This window comes from Hermetia illucens, chromosome 3 (genome assembly GCF_905115235.1).
Source record: "Hermetia illucens chromosome 3, iHerIll2.2.curated.20191125, whole genome shotgun sequence".
NCBI classification, from domain to species: domain Eukaryota; kingdom Metazoa; phylum Arthropoda; class Insecta; order Diptera; family Stratiomyidae; genus Hermetia; species Hermetia illucens.
The window spans coordinates 16,308,851-16,330,255 of NC_051851.1; the positions used below are offsets into that span (position 1 = coordinate 16,308,851).

Sequence of the window (21,405 nt, forward strand, 5' to 3'; positions counted from 1 at the left end):
AGCTGAGAGATATCCAGATGCTGTGAGCATAGTTGATACTCTAACGATTTGTATCCTCATTTCTTCAGCAGATAAGCTCTTTCTTCATGACTTTCACATCCTGTTAGTCCATAATGTTACGATAATATTCTTCTATTATTGGTTTACCAATTTCTATTCGGAAGTTCCTTTGGGTAGGCCATGGAGAGCGTACGGATGTCGGACAAATTTTCACACATTTTCTCAAATCCAAGGTGGACGGTAAACGACCACCAGGAAAACTTCAAAACAGATGAGAGGACTCAGCGAATAGCGCAAATTACATGTTGCCCAGTCTCCGAAATTGAAGGAAGCGGTCACTCGACCCACAGACATGAAGACGACGGGAGGCCAAGGATCGATATTTGATGACATAGAAGAAGAATGCACAGAATTCCCTTAGCGTCTCAAAAATAGATTCCATGATCTTTTCAGAAGATTTTGACGTTTTTACCCACTTTGGAGCGGAAAGACCACTTAAATTTGTTCAGATGTTACCGCAGTTTGCGATCATAGTGGTAAAGATATGTCTTTACAAACCGACAGCTAAGCCGTTTTTATTCCTTGTAGAACTGTTTAAATTCTTCTTCGGGAAGTTTCATTCGAATGTGCTTTTAAGATACAAAGCTATTAAATACGCCACCAGTTTCCCCATCCTTTCTCGCATATACAAAACGTTAGGGAACATTTGATACTCGGACTCGTCTGAAATAGATAATTCACTCTACAGCCTTCCATTATATGCTGGACTCTATCAAGGATTACCTAGGCAGTAGCGCTTTTTCGATAGCCTTCGTCTTCTCCATTTGCAACGATACATACATTCACCATGTTTTCATGAATGTCCTTCCAGAATAAACCATTAACGATTGCATCGCAACGGTGCTTTCCTCCGTTTCTATCGCAGCCCCAGCAATTAAGTTAATCTCATTCTAATCATCCATACCCGATCTTTCTTTGCACCAGATTTTCCAGTATTGACAATACACCTAGAGTTTCCTCTATGTTTGTCCTTTCGTTTACAAATTTCGAACCATGGAAGAATACGGGCTACAAAATGTGGGATACACTGCATTCAACTTATGTGTATTACCTAAGATGCATAAGGATGCTAGTATACAGCGCCCTGACTATAACCTACCAGTATATCATGACCCTTCTACATTCGGCGTTATCTCTCCCAAAGCCATACTTACGCTGGAATACTTCGTTGTGAGCTTATCGGATAAGCTTGAAAGTAGCAAAGCCTAGAGTATCTAGGTTGGATTGCAAGAGAGCACAGTCAAAGCGGAGGCGGAAAAGAGGCAAATCATTTAAGATCGTTTGCCTGAAGCAAATCCGGGCGGGTGAGGATGGAGGGGAGGTCATTAATAGAAAATAGGAATAGTAGGAGGCCAAGTATAAAGCCTTGAGGAACACGAGAGGAAGGAGAGAAGGAACAATATGAGAAACCATGAAAAGAAACTGAAAGAAGGGTTTGATAGGTAGAAGGGGAGTTATGAGCTGATTGATGAGGGGAAGTGTAGTAGAGATTTGGGAGGACCAGAATGTGGTCAACGATATCAAAGGCCTTGGATCAATCGGTGCAAATAGCGTGTTCCCTCCTGTCGTCAATTTAAGCATTTAGTAATGAAGTTGGTAAATTCCAGAGGGTTTGAAATAGCAGATCGATGTTTCACGAAACCATGCTACTCTTTTACTATTATGACACCGAAGTGCGTGTTCAGCCAGTCGTTAACGTCTTTTTCGAGAATTTCGGAGCAAGATGAGGAAAGAGAGAGATGAGACGGAAGTTCACAGCTAGAGAATCTCCGCTTCTTAGGATAGGGATAATAAGGACGTCTTTCCAAAGAAGAGGAAGGTAGCACTCCAAGAGACTTCTGTCGAAGATTATACACAGATGAAGGGAAATGTATTGTTTACAGTTAATAGGAAAGAGGTTAGGAAGCAATCAGACCCAGATTGGACATTAGTGTCAAGATTATCAATGAGGAACTCAACTAAGGAAGGGGTAAAAAAGGAATGGTAATAGATTCGAAGCAGAGAGTGAACGGGGAAGTAAACACAGATGAGAAATAAGAACGGAGTAGATCGCAGAATTGTCCTGGCGAGTTGGTGGAAGTGGCGTCAGTGAAATTGATGGAAGAAGAGAAAGATTGGTGGTGTTTAGACAACAGCGAATGTTGGACCAAAGCGGTTTCATTTTGCCGCTCAACAACTCGGCATAGCCCTGAAATGAGTAGGTGTCAGAAATTTATTCCTCAATGCGTACTTCAGGTGGACGAGTTGGGAAGGGATAGGAAGGGACATTCTAAAAACGGCTGAGCTTGATCACATGTTGAGTTAGACAATACGCGATCCCAGCTGATTGAAATTAAGTCTTAATTGAGATTGTGGAGAGTGCGCTGGGGCAGGTTGAGAAGGAAGAGATCGAGAGTGCGCTCCAGGAAATTTTTAGTGGTGTTGGAGTGCAGGGCAGAACAAGTATTCATCAAAGATGAGAGTAGAAGGGAAGAGTAGGAGAGGTTGTTGGAAGCAATTGGAAAATGAGGATGATTAGACCAGTTGATCATATGGAGGTTAAGGTTAAAGGAAGAAAAGGTGGGAAGGGTGATAGTAAGGAGTTCAGACAAACTGTCAAACAATTTCCAATACAGGCGAGAGGGGCATCTATGGGGAAAGATACAATGAACTGAAAAGGGTTTGGAGGGGAGACACGTAAGACAATACAATCATAAGGAGAATCAGAGAAAGTGAAGACGGGTTCGGCGCGGAGTGGATATTTAATTGCAATTAGGAACCCACCGTCAGTGGACCTCCGTGATGCAGCCTGTTCCCTGTCGCAGAGAAATATGGAATACTAGCTATATTTTATCGTCAATTCAGGTTTCATAAAAACAGCCGGTTTGATGTTGCTGAGCCAATGCGGATAAATTGATGGGCAGGAGCTTGGCTCTCTAATGTTTAAAATATTGATAAAACTGGCCGACAGTGAACATGAAGCCAGTTACATTGATCGGCAAAGCAGGTGGGCATAAAGTGATGGTGCATGAAATAATTTTATACCGCAGCGACGGATCTGCCACACTTTGAATTTCGGATTGCGGTTAGCAATTTAAGCCTCTGGTACTAGGTGTTACTTCAATGCCTACCAGATGAATTTATGATGCACCTGGTCAAACACTTTCGCTAGTCTCCATTAATTGGGCTGATAAGGAAGCTGGAGCATAGTCATATTAAAAATAATATAGAGAATACAAATAACAGTAAGAGGGTGCAGATGTCCTCTATATTTGGATCGACTTCTGACCTTTTAATATTACTTTTAGGAACGGCCAATAAATACTTCGTATCTTTTAGGCCTTTCTGTTTTCTAAGGATTTCCCTTCTTTTCCCTCTATCCTTTTCATTATCTTTAAGTCGTTGACAGTGCCGTTAGCTGTCAGTTGTGTCACACTTTAAGGCTTAGTAGGTATTTTTTTCTTTGGGGAGGACCGTCATTGAAGCACTACGTTTAAAAAAGACGCCGGGAATGCAGTTAAAAGCGGCCATTAATTTGAGAAAAGATTGTCATGATGCCCTACAACAAGTCTAGGTCCCATAATACAATACATCTTTACTGCTTTTAAAACGCTAGATATCGGCTCAATCCTTACCGTTTGGTTGAGGGATTTATATAAAGCCCGTCATCCACGTACAGTTTTGCCTGTCAGTTCCGTCTGCATAGTCCACTTTGATCGGCGGCCGTAACGTGGATTGGATGCAATTGTCTGTTAGTTTTGACTATTCTGGTGGCCATTGATCGAATGAAAAATTATTCAGCCATTTATGTTATGTTTGTTTAGGCTGTGAGCGAAGATTTCATATTTGTTTAGGCTGTGAGTTAGGTTTTTATGGGCATCTTTATCGCTGATGAACAAAATATGTGCAATTCTCGTCTCTTCACGTCCAGAGTTGAATTAGTAATAATGGCTTGCCGGTACATGGATGGTGCATTTAGTTCAACTGCTGGGCGGGTACATTGCGGTATCCTCCGGCATAGCCGACTGGCTGAACTGGACGTGGATGGCGGGCTTAAGTTGTCGAGAATCTATTGACTCAGCTGGAAATAAGAACATAGGCCCAAACAGGGTAATAATCACAGGCGAGTACAATCCGAACAATATGAGGACGAGGTGGAAAGATTAGGAGATGCCATCAGCTGGTTCAATGATTTTTTACTGGTATTCTCTAGCTCTATTTCTAATTAGCTTGTATATCAACTTTCAGGATGATCGCCCTGTTAGTGTACATTTAGCCCCCTCCCATTCATCGATCATTACAATGGATAATACAAGCTGAAATTCGAATTGTTCTCTAGATTTGGCCCCAACGACTATCATTTGCTTCCTAACCTTAAACAAGTTGGGAAACCGGAATCTGGAGCTTCAGGTGCGAAAGGTTTTGTGTATTTCTTATATAAAGGCATTTGAGTGTGCATTTGTCCCATTAATTCGTAGCATCTAATATATGCATATATTATGTGAGAATATCCCCTTTCGGGTGATATTGACATTCATAGTCTTGAATTAGCAAAGGAGCGACAACTTTGATGAATTATAACTTTCCTAGTAATAGTGCGACTATATTTGGTGAAAAAAAATTACACCCCCTTTTGCATGTATGGGGACTTCCCCTTAAATTCGACGTAAAAGGATGCAACTCACTGTATGCGTGATGGTTCACAGTTCCGACATTTCCACCAAATTTGGTGTCAATCCCTACAACAGTCTCTGAGAAAAAGGCGTGTGACGGACGGACAGACAGTAAAGTACAACCTTATTAAGTTTTGTTTTACACAAAACCTTAAAAATGGCCTGGAGATAAAAAATAGGGGGACAGCGGGGAAGTTGCCAATGTCTATTTTGATGACCTTGATAATTCACACTGTAAAACTGTTATCACTGTGTATGGGCCCCGTTATGAAAAATCTTTTAACGGAGATAGTGCTAAAAAATCGAATGAAAAAAAATAACAAAAAATATGTACCTTTATCAGCTTGTAAATTTCTCACCTCGGTATCGTGCACAGCGTGGCCGCATGATTCCAATTTTCCCAACAAGTCAAGTTTTCGCAATAGCGTGATTCAAGGCAGGTTTTAGTCTTTGTTGATCATCATCATCAACGGCGCATCAACCGGTATCCGGTCTAGGCCTGCCTTAATAAGGAACTCCAGACATCCCGGTTTTGCGCCGAGGTCCACCAATTCGATATCCCTAAAATCTGTATGACGTCGTGGCCTATGCCATCGCTCCATCTTAGGCAGGTTGTGCTTCGTCTTCTTTTTCTACCATAGATATTGCCCTTATAGACTGCTAGCTGGATCATCCCGTGACCCGCCCACCGTAACTTATTGAGCCGGATTTTATCCACAACCGGACGGTCATGGTATCGCTCATAGATTTCGTCGTTATGTAGGCTACGGAATCGTCCATCCTCATGTAGGGGGCCAAAAATTCTTCGAAAGTTTCTTCTCTCGAACGCGGCCAAGAATTCGCAATTCTTCTTGCTAAGAACCCAAGTCTCCGAGGAATACATGAGGACTGGCAAGATCATGGTCTTGTACAGTAAGAGCTTTGACCCTATGGTGAGACGTTTCGAGCGGAAAAGTTTTTGTAAGCTGAAATAGGCTCTGTTGGCTTTTGTTGATCGGATTGATTAAGTAGTTATTCCACAACTGCAGCATACCTTGTTTCGTTTTTATATTGCATTTCAATAAGCAATGATAGTTTGATGGCTACTAGACGGTCGTATAGTCGATTGATGTCAGTCATAACATAGGGCAGGATGTTGGAAAGTTTGGTGCAGATCCTATAATTATTATCAAAAATCTAGAAGGTCAAAGTTGTGTTTTCTTCTATGAATTTACTATTGTATTTTAGAAACTAGTTTGGGGCACATTTCTTTCGTACCCCTTGGAGGTGAGGAAGTGGGGAGGTTCTTTTATAGGAAGAACAAGTTCCCTCGTCTCTAGTCTCGTCGAAGGGATGTGGCGGACACTCCGCTTAAAAAATTATGATGGCTTAAAATCGGGCTATTTCCATATCATAAAGGCAGGGTTGAAAATACAACTTTTTCCCAAAAAAAGATAAAATCTTGTCTCAACTTGGGTTGATATCTTTCCGAAGATAACCGCATATCCATTTTTCCGCAGATACATGCATTTGATAATCCCCATTGAGCCCACTCTACCCTATTCTATTGAACATTTTCAATCTTACTAGCCACGTACTTTCTTCTCATATCTCAACATCACTAAGATATGATTTTATGGACCCATCAGATACGTACAAACTAGCTCAGCGCACAATTTAAGAAAAGAGGCCACAACACTTAGGAAGTCACCTCGTGCTGCCGCTGCGGTTACATGAGCTGATCGGCGGAAATCTTGTTTTGTTGTCGCTGCTAACGATTCAAGATAGTTTTTTATCTATCATGCATTGTACGTATGTCGGTATGTCCGTTTGCCTCGCTACATTCTCGAACCGTACATACGGGTCGGAAGAGAAGGTGAACCATGAACACAGTCAGCACCGATATCTGTTTAACTTTAAGAATGGATAATGGCGCGCACGAATGATATCTAGCGCTAGAGTGAGCGCGCTAGCCAGATGAATGTATGATACTAGATTCCCTGGAGCTGACGAAGATGACGGGGGCCCCCAATATGTTGTGCCGAGGTACCCATTATATTCTACTTGTCGAGTGCGGTTGGTTATAAATAGGATTTGAATTGATTTCGAGAAATTTCTGCGTTTGAAGTGTATTAAGTACAATTATCGTGGTCGCTTCATGCTCATGGAACGAATAAAATGCTTCACTGTATTATCACTGGTAAGATGGCGGGGTGTTATGCGGCATAACATTTTCTGGGTTTTGTGGGAATGACGCATAGCATTCGGAGAAATGAATAGGTTCGACGTGGAATTTTCGTAACGGATATGAGCTATAAAAAATTCTCAAGCTCTAATTCTAGATTTGTAGGAGCGATAAAAAGTGCTGTTGCGGTGTTTATGGGGCATTTATTTCTGGTGGTGGTATCGTATCGTTCCGGTGAGGTAATTTTCCCAATGATATGATTATCGTAATATTGCTTGAGTATCGAAGTGTTTACTTAGCGACTTAGGTAGATACGTATAAACTATTCTACCAGTGAACCAATTATGATATCTGTTACACCAAGGAAGTTGCTTATTGCATTTAGTTCCAGCGTCTATGTAATCCGATCCGTTGTATCTGATCTGAATAAACATGTAGAGTAGATGCTTGTGGATAATTTAGATGCAGTTTGGTATTTCTGCTTTATTCGCATTTGAAATTGGGAAATTACGCAATGATTCATTTCTCCACTCTCGAGTTTGCTGGTTAACGTGTTTGTCGAGTGAATAGGCTTTCATTTCGGTTAATTTGCACTCCAAGAAGATCAATGGAGTCATGCCTTCACCGCAGGTACTCACGGTCAACGGCCCTCCATGAAGAGCTTCGCTTCACATTCGAATGTTACCAGACTTTTTAGCCAAGATCTTTTTTACTCGCGTTCATAGTAGTAATTAATGTTTGTATCCAATTCCGCTGTTTTCATCTATAATTCATTATTTTGTAGCTTTGAGCAAACTAAACTTTTAGGCCTCTCAGAACACACACGCGTTGCGAGTATTCATGGCTTTTCCAAGTTATTAGATGTAATTTTTATATGTTAGGACTTAATCGAGACCTGGAAGCGTAGTACTGAAAGCTAATAGTATAATATTTCCAAAACGATCAGTTACAGTCGGCCTACTACGTCTTAACTAGCTAAAATAAGACTAGATGTTGAACCAGTCGTACTTTCCCATTAGATTTGAGCAGTCTGAAAGGCAATAACCAATAAAAACGCAGTTTCCAAAATGTCGCTTATTAGCAAAGACAAGACCAAGGAGAGATCATAAAAGTTTAAGGCAAGACACTAATAGCACAGAGGCGGAAACCTCAAAATGAAATATAATCTCCGATTGTAACCTGTTTGATCTTCGGAACTATCGGCGAAGGATTGCGTTGCCGTTGCTGCCATGATCGCTCGGTCGAAGAGGATGCTTGGAAATTGTCCACATCCAAAAGTCGCGAAAGTGCTAGCACTCTCCGGGTGACAAAGCCGGAAGGTGCTTGTCATTGCTTAGATGTGTCTGACTCTCCAATTGGAGATCCGGGATTCGTCGAGGCGGCTGGCTAGAAGATTGGGCACTTCGAAGCAGATAGCTGCAGTAAATGCCAATTTTTCGTCTGGGTCATCCCGTATAGGTGTGATAGGCCTAAAGTTAAGGCAAGCCTCGATGCACACAGCAAGGGTGAATAATTGTTCCAACTGAATAGGTCAAATAGTGTTTGACCGCTTTGACCGTTGCCTTCAAGATTTCTTGATGAGGAGCACGTGAAGAGATGATATGTTATGTGGTTTCTAGGTCCGCCAATGCCTGTTAATTCTGGACAGATTTGAAGACAGCCAGATCCAGTTGACAAAAGCCATACAAATATCACTGTACAGGCCGGCGCATCGTTTTTCACACTTCTTCACAGCTAAGGTCCTCGATATGCATGCCTGGCTCGCGTAGCCCTATATGCGCATATCGGCAAATATGCTTTCTGGGTTCTGCGCTTACAACATCCAGTAGCACCTGCGCAGTGTCTGTAGCATGAGCTACAACCCATTGTGATAAGTGGTGCGATCAACGGCGCAACAACCGGTATCAGGTCTAGGTGTGCTTTAGTAAGGAACTCCAGACACCGGTTTTGCGCCGAGGTCCACCAATCCGAAATTCCAAAAAGGTAACCTATGCCATCGCTCCATCTCAGGCAGAGTCTGCCTCGTCTTCTTTTTCGACTATAGATATTGCGCTTATAGACTTTTCGGGCTGGATCATTCTCATCCGTACAGATTACGTGACCCGCCGCACAACGGTCGTGGTATCACTTCTAGATTTCGTCGTTATGGAGGCTTCGAAATCGTCCATCCTCCTAGGGGGGCCAAATATTCTTCTTTATTGTTTTTGTTTGAAATCAGTCAAAAAGAGAAAGGATCGTTATGTCAATTTCTTGGTATGTAGAAACGTTCGGCATGCGAAAGATAGCAGCTGACATGATGATGAAGCTTCTCCTCAACTCCAACTCCAACTCGGGAGTTGTAAGACCGTCTGTGGTAGAATGATCCGTTGCGATATCTCACGATGTGTTGCGGATGCTGCAATGAAGACGATATGAATGTGATCGTAACTGTCCTGAATACGCGCATAGGTTGGCTTTTTATAAGTAATCAGTGTTGTTTTCTTCTGAGTTGGTTGTCTTTCTGCTGAACTTAATTCTAGCATTTAGTCCTTTTTCGTTCAGCGCCTACATCCCGCCTTCACATTTTGAAGGATATAAGATCAGGATCTACCCTTTTATGGAAATATTTTCTCTGTGAGCTCACATAATCAATTTCTCCCCTCGCCAAGTGACGGTAAAACTTCCCCTAACCGATCACTCCAAGATGCCGAAAATCATTTGACTACCAAACTTTCCAGGACTGTACTTTTCATAGAAGTTGCTAAATGTTTTGTTTCTTCTTTCTTATTGTTTTGCCCTGTATTTCTTTTCTATTTCATTTTTAAAAAATGTTATATCCTTTATATTGAGGACAAACACAGCCTTTTAGATACTACTATAAAGGGAAGTTGTTGGAGAAGGGGATATACAGGTACAACATGCTACTCCTGCTTATTGAGCCTAATTCGACCAATTGGAAGCGAACGGAATCCCATAAAACCATGCCATGCGTGTGTTAGTTTTTTACGTGCTCCAATGAAAGTAAAGCCCATGAGATTCCGAATTCTCCTGGCAAATCATGCGCTGGTTATTGTGTTTGTGCCATCGAAATCTGCCGATAATACCACTCGGAATTGCCTGAATCAGGCAAGGCTGGATAGTGGGTCCATTCCACTGTACGTCATTAAATGAAATGTCATTGGACTTTGACGTCGAAGCACCAAAGACAATTCGGAGCTTCTGTTGCATAGCATGGTGAGCGATATAGTAGCTAGAAGATTGATCTGGGAGGGGTTCAACGCACAGCTAGTGCTCTTATTTCTGGCACTCCTCTATGAAGGTATGCGCAGTGAACAGTTCAACCGGTGCTGCAGATGCTGAACCAAACACAGCCAATCAAATCGAGTTGCTTGTGTGCAATGTTCGTCAGGTTGTCCACTGCGAAGTCCGGGCTATATTACGGGATACTCCAAATGCTATGTCCGCCAATTGTAGCCCGCGAAAAAACTGCATTTCGTTTGATCGATTTGGCACTGTCGGAAACGCTCCAAGATCATCATCTAAACTCAGAGCACAGTGATTGAAGAGCGATACTGGTTGCGCCAACCGAATGAACAGGAGGTGTCGTCCAAACGCCTACCACGTTCACATTTATATAATTTCACGGTAGTTGGAGTCGTTGTATCAAATAAGTGGTCGAGATGGTGGGTCTCCTTAGGTAGACCGCCTCAATTTGTATTCCAGTTTATGTCCTGCCCGTTGCTGAACAGTAGCAAAATAACGCCTTTGGTGAGTTGTTCTTCACTACCTCGATGTTAAGAAATCGTGCAATGTGGTATTTTTGAAAGCCAACCATTTATGTAAGGCTCCGCCAAAGAGGATAGCGCCAATGGATCTGGACTGGATAGCCTTAGGGCCACTCGTCTCTGCAGACAGTTGTTTGCGTAGTAAAGTGCGCTTAAGATACTACCAATAGCTACAATCAATAATAAAACGATCAACACGCAGACTATGGCCGAACTACTCCCAAAATGACTAGTCTGTGACTGTGCAGATAGCGTCCGGGAAATGTTCTTTCAAACATCACGCGCCGAATACGGTCTATAATTCAAAACGTTCATACGCGACAATAACGGCCCAAAATTCGAAAATATCGATCAAATCGGGCAGGACTATTCGCTCTTCTTGCACGGGCGTTCTCAATTTTTAGACACATTGATTATAACAATAGTTGAACGCGCACGTTACCAAGATTTTATGTAATCTTGGTTATTGCACCTAGTTTCCAGTGCTCTAAGGTGGCGCTAGGAAAGCGGGGGAGCAACTCTGTTGGCTCAATCAAAACCAAGTGGCCGAGGAGAAACCTCTACGCGGTGGCAGCGGGAAACTTTGTACTCATTTTGACTTGCTGGCTATGATGCAGTAAGCAAATGCTCCAATGCCTAATAGGGTGATCAGACCCGAGTCTGAACGGGGTCTCATCTGAAGTCGCTTCGGCCACGAAACCTCATGAGAGGTATACTGGTACCACGGGAACCGAGATAGACAGAGTTTATATGTCTCAGAAGAATTCCTGGATCATGTGCTCTCAGTGTGGTCTAACAACCGGGTTGACCCCCTAGTGTTTTTCAGAGTTTCATGGGGCTTGTTGTTTTTTGTCAAAGCGGACAAGAGACCTTCGAGCCTCAAACTTGGAATTGCGGTTTACAACTCAGGCACCGTACTCCTCAGTTCGGTAGAGATTTAGATAGGTGTTGCATCCACCAGTATGAATGTTGGATCATGCATAGCCGGGCTCTGATTGTGGTCACAAAACCAATTCGTGTCTTAAAAAGACCGTAGGCTTAGGTCGACACGAGGGGTACTCACGTTAAATCGTCAGAAGTTAATGCACCTAGTATCCATCGGACACAAATAATCTCATCGTGCACAGCTTCTTCTGTTTTGCGATTCAACTCGAAAGTTTTTTCAGTGAACGAACTGGCTCGTCGACAACTCAGTTCATTGAGTTGCAACCATCTCGTCTGTCCATTCAGTTGCTTCTAGTGGCAGCGAAAGCATAACAATTTGCTGAATTTTTAAGTGAGGTTTGAAATTAAGTTAAAGTCCCCTAATTCTTCGTTCTACGTGGTTTATTTGTAGAAGAGCATATTGCTTGACTACAAAGAAAGAAATTGATGACAAATGATCTGGTTAATTTAATAAAATTCTAATTATTAATAGAAAATAAGTATTAAAACTGAGAAAGTTAGTAGGGAATCGTGCTTTCAGGTGGTCCCATAGTGTTTCAACTGGATTTGTTCAAAAAACTTAAAGGGACGTTATTCCAACGGTTTTATATTGTATAATTAGTCCATTGTTTCTTTTTTAATATTTTCGAATAGACAAGACGATCTTATTATTTTACTGAGTAATTATCTACTTTCTATTCTACAGATCTAATTGCGATCTATTCCTCATATCTAATTTTCTCTCAGACAACAATTGCATTTTATCTCTGATAAAGGAAGATAGCTCCATTTTTATCTACTAAAAAAATCCGGTTATGTTGTTTCTATTGGAGCGTTATATCTTATTTCTATTTATAATAATTCAAAAGCCTGAAATTCAAATATGCAAAGTCAAGATCATCCGATATCTTGATTTTACTTTTCTTAATTGGCAATTCACACGTAATACAAAAAATTTCAAGGTCAGATCATAGTTTCAACGTTGAAATTTCTTAACAGGTTCTGAATTTGTTTTTTTTATATTCTTTGTTAATTTTGAATATAGATACTATATTCTGTTGTTTTCTGATTGTTATACTTACTGATTTTTTAAAGTGTAAGAGGACCAATCGTGTCTGAACCAGGAAAACTGTACAAGTAGTTTATCTTTGGGGGAAGCAAGAAAAAAGATATTCATCTGGCATTTTGATAATAAAATTTATATGAGTAAAATAACAACTGGTAGCTTATATCGCGGAATATTTTCGGTTTATTTTCTGTTTTTAGTTTTATTTTTTTTTTGTTAGTAAAATTAGCCATTTTTATTGCATGTGTGCCAAATGACTTTGTTTTCAAGTCTGTACCTCTGTCTAAGATTTGATTATTAATTTATTCTTTTTTTGTATTCCAGGATTTACGCACAATGATTATTCGATCGATGGAGGTGAGTGTTATTAGATATTGTAACTTAGAAAAATCTTAGTTTTCGGAAAATTGTCTGTCGCTATTGCCATGACAACTGAAAGGGATCACTGTCCTGATTTCACTCAGGAACTTATTCATAGCTGCGTCGATTGATATCCGACATTCAGTCTAATTGGCATATCCCTCTGTCTCCTTTCTATTTCCTTTCCTACGGAGGTCCATCTTTTGTTTTGCAAGGTAAAGCTGAACCATCTACAGCCACGCCTTTATGACGCAGATGGTTTCATTAGTGCACTCTTACACTTCCGGTTATTTCGCGACAACCACCATGGTTAGTTCATTCGGGAAACCGATTATCGTGGCCGCTTTTGGTACGGGAAGGGCAACAACCCCATTGCACATCACATTCCGCAGAAGAAGACATAACACTGTGCCCTGTGTACTTCTGCCATGAAGGTGTAGGCCCTTCGTCCATATAAAGGTGTCCTCTCCGAGAGGTAACTTTCGAGGAGGTTGATCAAGTAACTTGGGACGTTCGTTTTAGTCAATGATCCAGTTGGCCTAGTTGAACGCAGTTTTGACGGTCATATATTTATTGGCAGACATCTCTCGACGAAAACAAAACTGTCGCTCTGATGGGCCATTCCTGTATTATATGATAAGGAGAAACCATTGTAGATGACCCTTTCAGCCCTCTAGCAGTTTTCTTGCCGTGTCTATAAGCAAATCGGGCGGTATGAGTATGGACGCCCCGGTTACTGATTGCGCTTCGGTAGTTCGTTCTACCACGCATGCCTTAAATATGCTGGTAAACCGGTTAGGTCTGGTCCTCGTAGCAAATTCAAGGGCTCTTTTGGGAACAATATCCAAATTGGGAGCTTTATTGTCATCGATTCTTCGGCAAATCTCTGCAACCATCTCCTCAGTTATCGGAGGTAGAGTACAGATGTCCAGCGCTTGTTCTTATTTTGTGCGCTCCCCTTTAAGGAGGAGAAAGCGTCATCACTGAATTTTCATAACAACCCTATTCGCTGTTCCTTGAAAATTTAGATCTGCCTTCAGTTTGGTCTTTCTCTAGATCGTTGGCAGATCCATCTGGCTGGAAACTATTTAGTCCGAAACTTCGCAATTTCTTCGTTCCACCAATAGTTTGACCTATAGGCGAGAATTTGCCGCTTCGGCATGACAACATCGCATGCTCTTATTATGCTTCTCAGTATTCGTGCTATCTTTTCTGGAACTGCCTCCGAATAGCATCTTCATAAATGCATCCCCTTTAAAGGTTTTCACGGACCAGCCCTTCGATTTGGAGGAAAATTGCGTGATGTATAATGCTCGCTGACAAATCAGGTCATTCTGGGTGAGGAGGTGTGGTACTTATATGTAAAAGCCTGTACCTCGAAAAGTGGATACATTTCCGTGTTTGTAAGTACTAAGTCTAGCTTCGCGAAAGGGTCGAGCAAAGTACTACCTAAGGTGTTAGTAGTTTGCCCGCCTCTAATCTTCAGCTCATCCGTCAAAATCACCTGCTATGAGTTTGGGGTTTCGAATTCTCGCATTCGCAACTAGGATACCTAGCATCACCTCGTATTGTGTTGTCACGTTTGATGGAGCATTGCAGCTGCATGTGTAAATATTAGCATTTTTGCCCTGATGAATGTAACGTCCGAAAACTCCAGCACTTCTTGGATGGTTTGCTTTTCGCAAGCGCATATTGCCGCCTTGCCGATGATCCGTGAGAATAGGTTCTCCGCTGCCTTGCAATGGTTGAGATTGATTTATATTAACTTCATTTCTTCATTGACACCAAGGCTAAATACTGGGCATTTGCTGCTACTTCCGGCGTGTCGGCAATCGACTCCCTTTTTCCCCTTGACCAGCCTCGCATTCTTTGAATATATAACCTCTCTAATATTTTCTGCAACTCTTTGATCTATTACAGTCATCGGTTGCCATAAATTGAGTTCTCTGATTGCAGACTCTTACAAACTGAGTGATCCAAAATATTTATCTAGGAGATCGCGAATATCTTCCTTGTTCATGTCTGCATCAATTTCTTTACATTGTACCACAATCTCCTGCTTTTTGATTCGCATTTGTCTCTTCCCTGAGGGCTTAACTGCCTCGCTGAGAAAATTTTCGACCATTTTGCCAGTAGAGACTTCTTTACCTCCAGGATAAAATCTCCTTTGGGGAGTGTCTGATTCGGGTGAGGTTTTCTCAAGGGCCCACCAGTTCTAAATCGAATTTGTCTTCCTAAGAATATCGGCGGATATCTTATCAGCTTTTTAACAGATGAGGATCAATTTGCGTTTATCTAACCGCATAACTTGGTTTTCGATTTCTCGGTTCTTTGTTGGGGCTTCACCTCCCTTGAGTCCATTAAAGCCGGTATCGCCGTTTCTGGCATTTTGATTATTTTGCAGAACCTTCTCTTTTTCGGTTTGAAACCTTTTTGCCTTTCAAGGTTTGCCTGCGAAGGTTGCTCCCTCTCTACTTCTCTTTTTGAGTTTGTCGCTCTCTGGGTTTTGAGAGGGGCCACTTGTGCTGCGTGATTGACGTTGGCTTTCTTCGAAGTACTTGGTACTGTTGTATAGAACTGGCTCTATGTTTTTAATGGTCTTAATGGTCTGGTTCGAGTAGGGCATGATGATTCATCTGTATTCGAATGCTTGAGCTTCCCTGATTTCTAGTTTCGTATAGCATTGCCTGCCTGTTTGCTTTTATTTTTTAGCTAGGTCTTACTGCTCCTATGCGCTGCGTCACAAAGAGTTTCCTGTAAATTTCTCTTTTCTTCCACAAATTTCGGGCTTCGGGAGAATACCTGCGCTGGGTCCTCCGCGATCTCATGCCAATTGGACCATTAGGTGAATTATTTAATTTAAACTTGTACAGTTACTGCCTGTATTTATCATGGCTGGTGAGAAACTGGGTGAGATTATAATTGATTCTTCGAGCATATTGGGGGCGGGAAATATTTTACCAAGTCACGTTCGATTGCACATGCCCATTGCCTTATCCAATATGGGAAAATACATCTTTCTGGTACTTATGGATGTCCTTTATTGGTAGGCCTACTTCTAACCTTATTTGTCCCTGATTTATATAGGCAAGGCACCTTTTTTCTATATGGTATCCCATGTTTATCTTGTATAGTTAATACTATAATAGTTTGTAGAAACGTCTTGGGTAAGCGCAGCAGCGAATGTAAAAAATCTTGTGTTGTACTTAACAGAACCTTGGCCCAAGTGCATGATGCGACTCTGCGTTTCTTTGGCCCTCTGTGGATAAGATACTTTTCGCCATTTGGTAGTGCATGTTCTGTGGTCTTCTGGTTGATTTGACGCTTCCGAGTTGTCGACATATGAGTTTCTTCGTTCGGAACTGATACTGGTACTGGCGGTTTATCGGGTGTGTCTATAGGTAGAGGACCTAAGCTAACTACTCCTGTTTGCTTTGATTAATTCCCATGATATCGCAAAGTTACAATGCATACTCCATTATCATCTCCAGTGAGGACTGCTGTGATTCCAACTAGCGCCCATTTAGTCGGGGGTGTATTCCTTCTCTCGTATTAAATCCAACTGACCAACCTTCAGGTTGGGTTTATCTTATGTCCATTTTGATCCTCTTTGCAAGTGGTGCAAATATTCCGTAGTCCATATTTTCCAAAAGATTTTGTGGATTTGTGTTACTCATTGCCATCTGCCGTATAATGTGGCTTGTGATTTGACAGGTTCCGACAGCGCCAGCAACGAAAGGTTCGCCAGGAAATGATGCGGTGTCAATGCTTCGGTATCAGCAGGATTACAAGAAAGGGGTACAAACGGCCTTGAATTTGGACATGATTCTCTCTGGCCCCGAATGGTACTGAATTCTTCGAACGTTGGTACGATTTTTGGTTCTTCGAATACAACCTTGATATGTCGTTTAGCTGATTTTACTCCGCCTGCCGAAAAGCGTCCGAAGTCAGGGAGTGGCTGCTGGGATGAATTTCCATGTTATACCATCCTTTGCGGATATTCTTGCAATGTTTTCCGACTCTTCCTTAATTGCCTGGGAACATTTTGTTATAAATTTGATTGCTGGCACTAACATGTCCTTTGGGCTTATTCTTCTAGACGCACTATCTGCAGGGTTATCTTCAGGACGTCAAACCAGTTCCGGCCAGTTCTGTTGGCATTGGGAATCCTCTTGTTTGTTGTCGCCGGGTCCTTTCCGTGATGAGAAAGGTAAAAGCTTTGAGTAGGTAATACCTCATCTTCTGAGACTTTTTTCATGTCACCCAGAGATTTGTACCCTTTTAGACGCTGAGTACAACCTAAAGAACTCAGACTGGTGAGAAATGCGTTTGATGAGCTTGGTGAGCGATTTTTCTGCGATATGCTTCGTTTGTCCGAGTTGTGGAGCATTCGATTTGAAGGGTAAGCGCACCACATACCGACCTAAACTGCCGCGAGCACACATGCTCTGGAAATGTGCTTCGCATTCTGCTTCTTCGGCGTTGAGGAAATCTTCCCGATGAGACGAGACATCCTCAATTTCCAAGAACTTGGAAATGTTATCGTGCAGCTGCTCATTTAAGATTGTGAAACCAGTATGGGAAGGTGCGCTGGATGATGAGCCATCGACTGGACAAAGAATTGTCCATCCAAACAGGGTATTAAAAGCCATAGGTTCACTTGATGAACCGGATTTAACTCCAGGCCTTAAGATTTTGCCGTAGGAGTCCGCACCGATGATAACATAAATCTTGCCCGGTGAGGGGAAATCTGGGTCAGCTAGTTCAAGATTATGAATTCTTCGCGTTGGACGAGATATGATATTTGATTTGAGGTGTTGATGTGACTTTCGCACTGAGTTGAAAGATGTGATTTCCCAGTATTGATTTTACCGGGCTGAGTCTTCTCTTTGCCTTTCAGAATCAGCCTACCTTCCATGGTTTCTAGTGCCCGTGGGCGGCACATCAGAAAATTAGTGAGGCGTTCTAACGCTGGATACTCTGTTGCAGATCCCAGTGTGAGCTCCAAATCCTCACGAGTTTGTAGGTCGAGTCGATGAGTGATGAGATGTACAAATAGCTGATCCCAATGTTGAACTGGCGATCCTAGCACCTTAAGTGAATTGAGCACCTCGGTCACTGTGTTAATGACAGTATTTAGTTCCTTCAAAGTCCTGGACGCCATCTTAGGAAGCGTAAAAAGTCGGCTCAACTGTGCAGAAATGAGAAGCCGCTTGTTATCATATTTAGTCTGCAAAGCTGTCCAGGCCGAGTTGAACACCTCATTGGTAATGGGAATGTTGACGATGAGAGATGCAGCATTTCCGTGAACACCGGTTGTGAGATAATGCATTTTGTCAACCTCGGTGCTTCTCTGTTGCTCGACGACCGACAAAAATAGAGATTTGAATGACGGCCAGTTGATGATATTACCAGAGAATTCTGGTGGCTTGATTGTCGGCAAGAGTGCACGTTGCTGTACCGACTCTTGAAAAGGGGCTTTGAAGGCTCCTAGGGGATGAGAACGAGGCTCGAGCTCGTTTATACGAGCCTTGAGAGCGGATTTCGCTTTAACGAACTGTACCTTGGCTTTTTGGTACCATTTATCCTTAAAGTAAGGAATCTCTAGAGGCACATCGGCCTTCGAAGTCATGATCTTCTCATGACCGCGAGATATTTTCTCCCAGTAGTCGGCAATGTTTCAAAGCTGAAGGCAGAAGCTACACTCCACACAGTTTTTTTACAAAATGTAAACTTAAAGAAGCCCGTATCCGGCTCGATGGGCCAAAATATGTTCGAAAAACGCTTCACAAAAAAATACCCAAGAAACGCGTTCTTAGAAAAATACTAGGACCGGGCTTCTTTCTACTTTCAACTAAACTTACGATTAGGTGAGAATGCTGACTACGCAATGAGAAGCGGGTAATTTGAGCAAGAAGATTGGCCTTTATGTCTGTCCGTCTGTCTGTTACACGCAATTTTCTCCGAAACGGTGACTCCTATTCATGTAAAATTTGGTGGAACGGTAGGAATCGGGAGGGGCCACGCATAGTGAGGGAGGGAGTCACCAGATATACAAAAGGGGAATGTATATTTTTTCACCGAATATAGTCATGTTGGGTATCAAATGAAAGGTTCGGATTAGTACTCTTCAAAGCTGACATCGGTTGTGACATTTGTTGCAAAAAAGGGGAGTGCGGGGGCTGGGAACATCAGACATGCAAAAGGAGAATAAACATTTTTCACCAAATATACTTATGTGGGGTATCCAGTGAAAGGTCTCGATTAGTACTCTTTAAAGTTGACCTCAGTTTGTAACAAATGAGGGGAGTGCGGGGGTTGGAAATTTAAATATCATCATAAGATCAATTGGTCTAAGGATATATTACTATATTTTAAAGAAAATGACTGTCTGACATTGATGGAATGATTAATAATTGCATCAAACATGAATATATTCTGATTACTCCTCAATCTAAATTAAATTATCTGAGATAAAGGTAACATTTAAGCAACAATGCGCTTCCATACGATTGCTCCATAACTTTACCAGAAATCTTTAAATTTCTCCCATGTCTGCAAACCACCCACTCAGTTTCATTCTTCCGCAGCAAAATAATACTTCGCCAAGCATATTAAAGCATAAAAGTAAACTTCTCCCTGTCTCTCTCACACATTCAGACGATGGTTTCCTTCCTACCGAAAATAAGTTTGTTCGAAATATTCGTCGTAACTTTCCACAAACTTTGATTTCAAAAAGTTACTCAACTTGTGTTTCCATTCGCTCCCTGTGCCTGAAGTTTGGCGGAATAGATAGACGCCAGGAATGGGTGGGCCCGAGTGCGGTTATGCTATGAAAATTTCAAAACTGATAATAACGTTCGTATATCTAAACTATTACATTTGGCAAATAATGTTGTGTTGTTCTAAACTCCTTCCGCTCTGGTATTTCGCTACCCTTGGGTCTCCGGGGGGCTCCTGTTACTTTCTCAAATATTCTTTCCACTTTGCCATACCTACGTGGATCTGTCCTGAATTTGAAAATTTCAAAACTTTTACCCGGGCATTAATTTCACAACATTCTAACATTATATTACTAAAAGTTTAATTAAGCAATTATTGCACATAAATCACACTTTGCAAAGAACTTTAAGGAAAACTTTCTACAACATCGATTGAGAACTCAGGCCAAGTGATGGGAGGCGGCCCATCATCATCACGGCGCGGGGGATGGTCCTGTTGGGAAGTTTTCGATTGTAACCTTCACTGCCCCTCACTCTCATCGACCGGCTGGTTCAGTGACAGAAGTTAGCCCGGCGTAGCATCTCTGGAATCTTGATTGGGTGGCGGTTAGGATGCCGGTTGCCGGCAATGAGAGTTGAAGCACGAGAAAGATTCAGGAGTATGGCTAGGGGGACATCCGGTGGATGATAACTGATGTTATCATGGAGAGAAGAGTTTGAAAACAAGAACACGGAATGAGAGACGAAGAAAAGTTTTGTCTTTTATTTCTCTCAACTTTTCTTCCTCGTCGTCTGCCTCTCCCACTTTTGGCACACTCCGTCCTGGCACTTGTTCTTTTTTTTTCGTCCTGATTTTCTCATGCTGCGAAGGGAAAGTACAACGAGTAAAAGTTTGAAAAAAGAGGAGTTCTCCGGAAAAGCAGGGAGCGTGAGAGGGGCTGGGACTGACAAAGTTGAAATTACTTTAATAAAATGAAAATGTTTCCATTGCTTTTTTATCCACTTTTATATGTTTGCGACTTTTAAGTTTTAACTAAAAAGTAATTTTTATGAGTTATTACTACGGAAACGAGAACTTATTTAAGAGGCAATGCGACTAAGAGATATGGAGTCGTAAAGGCGGAGAGCGAGTGAGTTTAGAACCAGCCACAGATTAAGTGGAAAGACAAGAACAAATGAATGGACGGATGAGTGTATTAACGGAGGTATATGAAATGTTACAGTGAATAGAAGGAGATTATCAATTTAAGTAACATCGTTGAAGAGTTTTCCAAGGATTTAGATGAGAAATCGCTCTGGAGATTGCTTGCTCCGCAGTACTTTTCTGGTAGTTTATAGAGTACTTTCTGGAGAGCCCAAGTTTTTAGCTCCAAATGAAAATATGATATCCTCTAACAGTTTAGGAAGTACAAAATTCAGGAATATTAATCAGGTCTTTCTTTTCCTACAATACCATCTCTAAATATTCATATAGTCGCACTAGAAGTGGGCAAAAGAGCATCCCTTACAGGTCGAAGTGACCTATTTGAAAAGCTTTTTGATTAATGTTGATATGGACAGCAAAACATTCACTATTATTGCCTAGATAAACTCTTAATGGTTGACTCCATCAAAAGTCCAAGCATTCTAGTAAAAAAGGACACAATATTTATGTTGGTTTTCCATTGGAATAATCCCATGTTTTGTGGAGACA

The 21,405-nt window shown here is 41.7% G+C and overlaps 1 protein-coding gene across 4 annotated transcripts in view; it reads left to right on the forward strand.

Moving 5' to 3' along the window:
* The window catches only part of LOC119653075 (C-terminal-binding protein), a 202,822-nt gene that overhangs the window by 92,171 nt on the left and 89,246 nt on the right, over window positions 1–21,405 (forward strand). For all 4 annotated transcript variants that reach the window (XM_038057559.1, XM_038057561.1, XM_038057560.1 and 1 more), the window contains exon 2: window positions 12,955–12,987. The gene's annotated coding sequence lies outside the window, so the exon portion shown is untranslated. The remainder of the gene's footprint in view (window positions 1–12,954; window positions 12,988–21,405) is intronic.